Consider the following 6,167-nt stretch of genomic DNA (forward strand, 5'->3'; position numbering starts at 1 on the left):
CAAGATTATGAACTTTGTTTATAGTAAATAGGTGTCTTAATTCCCTTGTGACCTAGTACAGTAAGGGCTTCTTTCTTTATTGTTTTAATTGTTGTTGTTTTAATCTTATTTGTATGTAACTATCCAACGCTCCTCAGAAAGTATTCTGGGATCTCATTTGGTAAAAGAAAAAAATCAAAGTTCCATAGAAATTCTTTGAACAGTGTAATCTCATAAGCTACCAAACTTGGCTACTGTTTTTTGTTTGTTTTATTTTGTTTTTTGCCAATTCTCATTTATTTTTGAGTCTTGAGGCAATGTCATCTTTTCAATATGGAAAAAAAAAGCAGCCAAGTTTAACACAAAATAGAAGGGTGGGGCAGGACCAAACCAGGAGGAAAATGGCAGAAGCCAAGATGTCACTTCCTTCCAGGGAAGGTCCCAAAACACCCAGGTGGCAGCACACCTTCCCAAGTTTGGAGGTTAAGTGGATCGGGCAGTTTCTGGACATTCAGAGACCAAGGCTCTGCCCCCACCCCACACTCACCTCTTGGAGAAAGGAGGAACAATATAGGAATAATACCTCCAATGGCAGATTTGGCTCAGGACAGCTGGGAGGCTATAAATGGAGATAATACTGCTAATACCTCTCCTGAGGCTGAGAGATGAAGCAGGGAAAAAAACTGTCGATTGAAAAAGCCTCAGTGGATTCTCCTATGTAAATGGCCTTGGCTGGAAAACCCCACACCTCTGATCCACTACTTAGCTTTAGGAGGGTGGCCACTGTCTGGACTTTTAGTACAGGATCTGGAGCCGAACTCAGGTTCCCGTAGAACATTTTGGAAAAATATTAACTGACAGTTATGAGAAACAGATAAAAATATGGAACGCTTCATGATTTCCATGTCATCCTTGCACAGGGACCATGCTAATCTTCTCTGTATCATTCCAATTTTAGTCTATGAGCTGCCGAAGCGAGCACTTGGATATTGACAAGACGTTTAAAAGTAGACTCGCTTGAGAAGCCCTTCTGTTAGACATACACTGTTTTTTTTTTTCTCTCTCTCTCCCTCAAGCTAAACCCATGTTAAAACCCTTTTTGTTATCTTTTGAGACAGTCTCACTATGTAGTTCACTATAGAACTCCCTATGTAGACCAGGCTGACCTCAAACTCATGGAGATCTCTGTTTTCCAGGTGCTGGGATTGAAGATGTATGCCGCCACATCAAGCAGTGAAACCTTTTTTTTTTTTTTTTTTTTTTTTTTTTTTGGTTTTTCGAGACAGGGTTTCTCTGTGTAGCTTTGCGCCTTTCCTGGAACTCACTTGGTAGTCCAGGCTGGCCTCGAACTCACAGAGATCCGCCTGGCTCTGCCTCCCGAGTGCTGGGATTAAAGGCGTGCGCCACCACCGCCCGGCGAAACCTTTTCTTAATAAACCCCAACTCATCTAGGTGTGGTGGCGCACACCTTTAATTCTGGCACTGGAGAGGCAGAGGCAGGCGGATCTCAGTGACTTAGAAGCCCACATAGTCTAACACAGAGAGATCCTATCTCAAAATAAATTAAAATAAAATAAAAATAGACTCCAACCCTGCTTCCTACCGACTCATCCTGAAGTTCTTTTCTGCCACAAAGTCAAGAGTTCTGGCTTCCCCTGAGTAGAGGTCTCTCAAAACCCTCCAGCTGCGGTGACTGACGATGTGGTACGCATCTCTGACTCGCAGGGCTGCTGACAGGAACAGCACACAATCTAAATCAAGGGTCCAGTCATGGTGGCAGTGTGCTTACTCCCAGCATTCAGGAGGCTGGCTCAAGAGGATCCTGAGTTCAAGCCAATCTTAGCATTTTGGATTATTTACTTCTGGAAGTTTCTATTTAATATTTTCAGATCACAGTTGACACCATGCAATTGAAATGAGGCCATGGTTGGGAGGATGTAGGGGGTTTACTACACCGCATACATGTGAACTGCAGCTTTGAGGATCTTCCCGGGTCCCGGGTATGAGACAAGTCCCCCATGTTGTGTTTGTGCAAATCCCTCTAAGATACACCATTACTTAGGTGGGGAGGAATCACTGGCTAAGCATACCAAGGAGATCTCGGAACTAACTCACACGTTGACTAGCTGGCATGCTTTGGGCATGGCATGCTTTGGGCACGGAAGAGCACTTAAGGCAGACATCGACTAAAATTAATCACAGGCAGAAGATACTCGGGAACAGAACACAGCTGTGCCTGCTGGCCTTGGGAAAACACTCTTACAATGAAGGAATACTGTAAAAAAGTATGATAGGACCAAATTCCAAGGTGTCACCTCCTGCAAGTCTTAGCTCTGAGAGACCCAAGATTCACTGTACAAAAGGAATCTCTTGGGCTGGAGAGATGGCTCAGTGGTTAAGAGCACTGGTTGCTCTCCCAGAGGACCCGGGTTCAATTCCCAGCACCCACACACAGACATATATGCAAGTAAAACACAAATGCAGATGAAATAAAAATAAATAAGTTATATTTTAAAAAAAAGGAATCTCTTAATTTCTAAGGAATGAGTTTTCTACCATCCAGCTACTCTCCTATATGTCTAAACATCAGACATTGGAACCTGCAAATACCAGCCAAAGTGGCTCATTGTAGGCCAGGACCTGGGTTCACTTGCAGCCCTGGGGGAAAAAAAAGGACTCAAATTAGGTCAGCCAGGGTACCCATCACTGCTCACAAGTTTCTGAAACGATGCCTAACAAAAGTTTTTCACCTCTTTTCAAAGATCCTTTATAAGGCTGCAGAGACGGCTCAGTGGGGAAAAGTACCCACTGTAAAAGTGTGAGGACCCAAGTTCTAATCCACAGAACCCACACAGAAAAGCCAGCAACAGAGTGTCTGCTACCCCAGCACTCCTCCAGAAAGGTGAACGGGGCAGACAGAAAACTCCCAGAAGCTTGCAGGCCAGCTAGCCTGGTGTATAAAGTGGAAAAACAATAGACTCTGCATCAAAACAAACAAACATACAAACAAACAAAAAACAAACAACCCAAAACAAGGTACAAGGTAAGGCCCAACCCCTGACATTATGCTCTGACCTACATGCTCTGTGATATGTATATTCTAACGTTCACATACAGAGATACACATGTACATACACATATGCATACATGCACACACACACACACACACACACACACACACACACACACGCACACGCACACGTGAAGCTGCTAAGTTGAGAAACCAATTCTTCAAGGTAAGTCTTTTGCCGTTCAACTGATGAGTTCAAACAGGCTTCTGAATTACCTTGTGGGCTCAACTGTTTGCTCCCTCATAAAATTCTGTATATTTTATGAACTCCCCCCCCCTTTCTTCTTAGTTTATTTTCTTGTGAGACAGGGTTTCTCTGTGTAGTCCTGGATGTCCAGGAACTCACTCCATAGACCAGGCTGGCCTCAAACTCAGAGATCTGCCTGCCTCTGCCTCCTGAGTGCTGGGATTAGAGGTGTGCACTACCATGGCCTGGCTCTTCTTTTTTTTTTTCTTTTAAAATTCTGCGTCCATTTGAGTTCCTCGTGACTCACCTAAGGAACACATATAAACTAAGTCTCCTCCTTGTCAAGACTCTCTTAGAGAGCGGCCATCTTGATAGGCTAACCACACAGGGCTAGAATGCAGAGCTTTTCTCCAGGGACAGACCTCGAGGCCGGGCTGCAGCAAATGTGTATCAAATGCATTTTGAAGGTCTTCTTTTTCTTTTTGTTTGTTCCCATCTTGCAAATCCAGGGGTCTGCAGCTGCTCAACAGGTGAAGAATGGAAATCACCCCAATTAGATCTACAAATTTGTCAAAATTTTTATTTTTGGCAAGCTTAAGAAACACAAGTTGGAGGCTGGAGACATGATTCAGTGAGTGAAATGCTCACCACACAACCGTGGGGACCAGAGCTCAGATCTCCAGAGCTCCTGGAAGTGCTGTTAGGAATGGCAGCCTGTGGCTGCCTTCCCGCTGAGCTACTCCTGGCCTGGCTCCAGAGAGTAGCACCTAGTCTTACCTAATCCATCCTTTGTTTAACCAACACCTTCTATTTCTCTTATCACTCTATGTGAATCTTGTCTCAGAGTCTCCTAAGGATCAAAGGCCTATGCAAAACTTGGTTCAGGGAAACCCAGAAAACCGTGGTACCTGAGAAATCAAGGAGTTTGCACTTGGCATTTTATCTCTGGGAGCTCCTTTCCAGTTGCTTTGAAGATGCAGAAATTAACTGGCTAAATTGTAAATAGAGAGAAAATAAAAATGCCCTAGGCGAAGGGAAAGTGCTTTAGTCATTTGAGGCTGGACCCGCCTGCAGCCATGAAAGGCTGGATTCATTCTTCAGGTGCCTCTGAGTCTTCTTTCTATGGATCTGTGTGAACCCACACACCCGTGCCTCGACAAATGCCATGGCAGCCAGCCTGCAGGTCCAGTGGATGGCGAAGCTGGCCAGGAAGACAATCCATGTCAGAGAGCTCTGGCTTGACTGAGAAGATGTGCCTCAGTAAATAAGATGGAAGAACGATTGAGATGAGCAGTCACAATCTTTTTCTGCCTTGCGGAGTGCCCAGGTTCAGTCCTTTGCACCCACATGGAGGCTAATGACATCTATAACTCCAGTTCCAGAGCACCTGATACCCGCTTCTGGCCTCTATGGGCAGCAGGCATGCTCACAGTGCTCATATATACGTGCAGAAAAAAAAACACTGATACACATAAAAAATGAAAATAAATAAGTCTTCCAAAGATCAAGGATGACTCCCAACATCACCCTTGGGTCTCTACACTCATACACACATGCATGCCGTTACACCCCCACACAATATGTGCCTATGAACATGTAGATATGCATCCACATACATGCAGAGCACAAACACACATGAAAAAGGAACAAGAAAGAAATGTCGGCGAGCCGGGCGGTGGTGGCACACGCCTTTAGTCCCAGCACTTGGGAGGCAGAGGCAGGTGGATCTCTGTGAGTTCGAGACCAGCCTGGGCTACAGAGCGAGATGCAGGAAAGGCGCAAAGCTACACAGAGAAACCCGGTCTCGAAAAACGAAAAAAAAAAAAAAAAAGAAAGAAAGAAATGTTGGCTGATCAAGTTTGCAGATTATAGTCCACATCCTCAGACAGCGGGATGTGGCCCAGTTGCAGGGACAAGTCCCTCTCAGAATTTTTAACTCTTTCATAGCAGATAGTTTGCTAGCATCTCAGTCAGGGCCTGCACACACTGATGGGGACCCACGGCATGGACGCTTACCTCTTCCTGCAGCAAGTGTCCTGGCATGCTGGCTCTTGGATGCTGAGAAAGTCTTCCAAGGAATGAAAATTGTGATGTCTGGGCCTGCAGGACAGAGTAGCCTTCTGCCTGTAGTCAGCCTTTCCCTGCACCGCCAGCTCCCAAACAACGACACAGAAAAACGAGCTAGGTGCTGCCCCGAAAGCCTCCCTTGTGCCTTTTACACAGGATGGTTGTCCAGGTTCACCCTTGGTGTATGTGTGTCCTCTCCTAAAGCTGCAGATTTAAAGGCTCTGGCTGGCGCTGGGTGACTGGTCCTGTTTCCTCACGTACCTTTTATCTGCTGCCAATAAGGGGTAAGGTGTGCAGAGCTGGCAGGCCTAAGGGTTGGAGAGGCCAGGAGACAGAATACAGTTAGAAGGAGACTAAGCCAGAGTGATGGGATGCCTCGGATATCAACATCCCAATGGCCCCCACCCTTGCTCTTCGCCGTGAAAAATGCTAATGGTGCTTTGTCAACGCTGGCTTTGTCTTTCATTGGTCAAAGGGGATTTGGTGCCATCTCAACCCACAGTTACTGTTGGTCAAATGTCATCTGCTGGTCTCTCTTGTGTCATCTTCTTGCTCTTCCTCCCTCTTGGCCTCCACCCATCACCCTGTGACTTCAGGAGCGCAGGGGTATTCCTTTCTAGAAGAGGGAAAGTTCATGGTCCAACAGAGAGGGTTGGGTCCAAGCCTAAGGAGAGTCCACACACACCACAAATGCTGGAGCCGATGCACAAGAGAGAACAGGCAACTGAGGTGCTGCCCCTCACCTGTGATTCCAGCCTGCCTTTCCATTCCCTGCAGTCTTTGAGAAGGGGAACCTAGTCTCCAAGCCCAGGCTGTGAGCCAAAGGTGTGGGTGGAACCTGCCTCTCCCTTTAGCTAATGCTGT

General features: G+C 46.1%; 1 non-coding gene across 1 annotated transcript; it reads right to left on the reverse strand.

Moving 5' to 3' along the window:
- Positions 1 to 855: 855 nt before the first annotated feature.
- LOC128095730 (U6 spliceosomal RNA) lies at positions 856 to 961 on the reverse strand. The gene has a single exon (XR_008213342.1). It is a non-coding gene; the product is annotated as a U6 spliceosomal RNA (small nuclear RNA).
- Between the last annotated feature and the right edge of the window lie 5,206 nt (positions 962 to 6,167).

This window comes from Peromyscus californicus, unplaced genomic scaffold, assembly GCF_007827085.1.
Source record: "Peromyscus californicus insignis strain IS unplaced genomic scaffold, ASM782708v3 Scaffold_4__1_contigs__length_199733344, whole genome shotgun sequence".
In the NCBI taxonomy this organism is placed as follows: domain Eukaryota; kingdom Metazoa; phylum Chordata; class Mammalia; order Rodentia; family Cricetidae; genus Peromyscus; species Peromyscus californicus.